Raw genomic sequence first — 4555 nt, 5'->3', positions numbered from 1 at the left:
TGCTGTGCAAACAATCAAATCTGGATCTGATATTAAAAATAAAAAAGCAGAGGCAAGAGGCAGTAACTTATCACTGTAACCCTTTTTTCAGGTAACTCACACAACATTTTTGTGGCTCTTTAGGCTAATAAAGGCTAAGAGCTTGTTTTTAAAGATAAGTAGTTCATTAAATTAGAGTATTTCCTTGTTCTTGTGTTTAACTTCAAAGTATAGGTCTTGGAAAAAAAAACACCCTGCAGACTGTTGTTTATATATCTAAGCAAGCAAACTTGGCTGGTCAATGCAGGGCCGCCATAAGAAACTTGGGGCCCCACACAAGTTTTTTTTATATGGACCGCCTCATGGAAACAAGCAAACACAGTTACTAAAATTTAAGCCACGCTCAGATGTTCTTTCTTTTTTAGTAAGCCGTTCTTAATATAGAGTTTCCAGTGATTAAATGTGTTAAATAATTCAGTCAATCTTGGCGGTCCAGTGGAGTTTAACCCCTTCTCACATAGCTTGCCCTGCTCTGTGGCTAGCATTGCTTGGTAATGGAGTTAGTACATTTTGTGCTAAGTAAACAATAAACAGCATAAAATTTACGGGGCCCAGTGATCTTGCTGTGGTGGGGCCAAATAATCTATTAGTAGTTAATAAAAAATAGTAAAAAATAATGAATGTGCTACTGTCAGTATTTTAATTGGGCAGTTGAGTTTATAGGGTATATGTGGAGTTTAGTAAGTTATGTAAGTTCTTTGCAAGTATGTAAGTTTTTGCATAAGTTGTGCAAATTGCGCTAAGCGTAGGGGCCCAATAACGCAGGCATTCCACTGCTGCAAATTTCATGTAGAACACACTGATAAAATTCAGTAATAGCTCCCAATGTAACAGCTAAAGTATCTATAATAAGCAATTCATATAAATAGTTAAAATGAATAATTAATATGCTAAATAAGACAGTCAGTTTTATTGGGTTGGAGAGAATTTACCTAAAGTTTTTTAATGCTTGGTAGTCAGTGAAGTTTGTCTCCCTGCAATGCTTCTCTGCATGTTTCTTTTGCTTCATATTGCAAGTTACTTATGTTCTTGCAATTTACGTAGGCTTTCTAAGCAGTTTTTACGGAAGTTAGCATAAAATTGCGGCACAGTTTTCTGGCATAACTATAAGATTCCCGGGGCTGGGGTAAGTGCATTAGTCATAATGTCATACTTTTCTGTATTTGCAGGTAATCTTCTCTGAAGAGCAGTCTTGGAAACAGAAAACCCTCTTTGTGCAATTGTTGAGTGGAGTTTATATGGTTGCTAGCGAAATGAACGGTTTTAGCATTAATCAGAGTATAAGCTGACAGAATGTGATAAAACTCAAACTACATGGGGTAGGGCGTACTATCCGTTAAAACATTAGGTTTATAGTCTTTGTAGATTAAAGTTTCCTTTTTGTTTTTTTTTTTTTGTTTTTTTTTACACACACTACTTATTATGTATCAATAAATAGTGCCAGCATTGTAAGTAAGCTGCACATTTTCAGGGAATGGCTGACTTGACTTTGCAGTCTTCCATAGCGAAACATTGGCCATTCAGCTTGCCTAGTGTGGGCATAAGCCTTAATGGGGTTATATAATAAAAGGTGCAAAGTTTGCTACAGGTCTTAATTACATTTTACAGCAACCGATCAGCAACACTTATGGGAGAACGGGAAGGCCTTAATACACATGCACAGAATTTTGAATAGACGTTTGTGTACTTTTGGCAATAAAAGTCCAAGACTGAGACAGAGGTGTACATCAGCCTCTTTGAACACAGCTGTATTGTTTTAGCGTTCAGGGGTAAGTGTGCACAATATAGATGCTGGATCAATAGGCACTGCAGTACTTTTATGCTCCTTTCATATGACTACAATTCTTGATGAGAGTTCCTTGTCCTTTAACACATGTATTATAAAAATATCGATGAGCACATTTTAATTTAGCTATACGTTACATTTTGTTCGCATTTGTCTCGATTGTTTTAAAAATATTCTATTGTTTTTCTACAAGGTGACTTTGATCACTTTTTAATGTGATTTCGGCTCGAACTGCGTGGGGCATGAACCGAGATGGTCGAATAATTCTTTTCATGTAGATGGACAAGACAGAAGATAGACGGGTAATAATCTTTAAACTTTTTATTTTAAATTGCAGAAATAAATGTAGAAAGATTGGTCATAGTGTGTGATACATCCATCTATCTTTGCCCAGTGATATATTGTTGAGACATTTTGTTCAGACAGCAATACCAGTCTCTGTGCCTAGTAGTCCTAGCAAAAGCTTGATATTGGTCAATCAAAGCAAAAAAGTTTGCACAAGTACTTGGCTTACTGCTTGGTTTTGTAACTGGAGTCTTGAATGTGCTACATGCAAATTATGAGCTAGATACAAAGATTTGCATAAGTTAGTAGTAAGTTAGTGACTTTTTCCAACCCATAGTAAAGTACGCACTTTCCTCATGGCAAGAAACATGGGCTGGCCTTAAAAGCAATTACCGGGAAATGGCTAAAAATAAGCATGTCCGGGTGCATTTTAAATAAGCATGAATGCTGTGGTCATTAAAGGAGAAGGAAAAGGCTATAAGAGTTAATCTCAGCTGCAGGCATACCTTCAAAGTTGTCTCAATAGTGCCCTTAAGTTCTCCACCATATTTCCACGCTGTTCAGAAATCTGAAGTCAAACCGGAGAGAAAAACGCTGAGGCTGTGTAAAAGAAAGTTCCCATAATGGGCCTCATCCCTGCACAGACACCCAGACCCAAGTGAACATTGCTCATTTAGTAAGACTATGAGGGGACATTCATTAAAAACACGAGTTCCGAACCCCGAATGGGAAAAAATTCAGATTGGATACGATAATTTCTTCTGAAGGATCGCAAACATATCAAGAAAATGCTTACAACAAAATCGTATTAGTCACAATAATATGTCATTGGCCGATCCGAAAGTCACTAAATTTTCATAACCGAAAGATTGTAAACAGCGGCAAAAACTTTCCGAATTTTTTTCACTCAGGCATATACAAAAAAGTCGCCGGAAAAAAAAAAAAAAAAACGGACGAAGAAAATACGCTCTCCGAGTCGTTCGTGTCTATAAATAATCTCAACCGCACTAATGAGTCAGCTTCGCTGCTGATTGGCTCAGATCCACATTCTAAGGGGGGGGGAGTGAGTTCTTAGCATCCTTGAGGGAGGGGGGAACAGGAGAGAGGAGAAAAGCTGCGTGTCTGTGGCACGAGAAAACAAGACACAACAGATCTTTTTTCAAAGAAGTCAGTTGCAGCGTTTCTGTGAGTGGCTTATGGCTCTATTTACAATTAAAGGGGGACCTTTCTGATAAAGCTTACTTAGTTTTTACCTTTCTTTCTCTTTTTAAAGTGCCTAACTATGTGTGTAAATGCCTTTATACCCTATTTTCAGTAAATTTAAGCATTCTTTTGGATTACTGGATTCCTTTTTACCAATTCTCTGCAAGACTGAACTTGTGGGAAGTGGGCTAACTCTTAAAAGACAAGGTGTTATTAATGCAGTGAAACTGGATGGTGGTGGATCAGCAACTCTGTTATAAATGGAAGCCCTCTCCAATTATCCATCTGATCCTGGTATTTACATCCTAAATATTGAATGTGTGTCCTTTTTAATTATGAAATAGAATAAAAATAAAATATAATATTAAAGATATGAACTTCAGGTTGCACCTTAGCAAAATAATTTATTAATGTTAACCAGAGAGATCTTATTGTAACCCCAGTGGTGGTGGTAAAATAGATGCAGCTTTGTTGTGTACTTTACAGCCCAATAATTATTGGTACTTGCATTCACAAAGCACTTTCCTAGCCTTGCGCTTAGTACAAGTGGCACCAGTATGCCTTTGTTCTGAATTCATGCACATGCCACACCTATCGCATAAGGTAGCCCAGGAGCTCCACCACTTTTAAACTAGTGATAATTCCGTGTTTACCTCTGCGGAATGTGACAAGGCACAACAGAACTTCCGTGAATAATGGGCAACTGCAAAAACACAATTTTGTGCTGAGCTTTTGGTAATGAAGACAGTAAATTATTGACGCATCTTCTGCAATTGTGGTTGAACACAATTCGCCGTTATTGCTGGCAGAGGAACCCTGCAACTCTCGGCCACCCTTAAAGAGTGCATGCCCCAGCTCAGGAGAACGTGCTGGTTACTATTTATGTCACACCACAAGTACAGTACAATAAATTAAATCTAGGGTACTTTGATAATTATGGACATGCATGTCCCTAACAATTGCTATCCCCACAAGTAACTTCCTACCTGTGTGGATTTTTTAGCTCTTGTAAAAGGTGGGATCTTCACAAAATATATGTTTCCCCCAACTCGTTTGGGCTCTTTTTAGGCTGCACATCTGGTGGGGGAACAATTTCTTGGAATGATGGATGCCCCTAATAATTCAATTCTGGAAAATGCAGTTCATAAACCCAAATTTGTGATGTACTATTTAAAAATACTAAAGTTTTTATTAAGGTGAACCCTTTAAGGCAGGGATCCACCTTTTAATACCCGTGAGCCA

Source organism: Xenopus tropicalis, chromosome 2 (assembly GCF_000004195.4).
Source record: "Xenopus tropicalis strain Nigerian chromosome 2, UCB_Xtro_10.0, whole genome shotgun sequence".
NCBI classification, from domain to species: domain Eukaryota; kingdom Metazoa; phylum Chordata; class Amphibia; order Anura; family Pipidae; genus Xenopus; species Xenopus tropicalis.
This window is presented reverse-complemented; position numbering follows the sequence as displayed.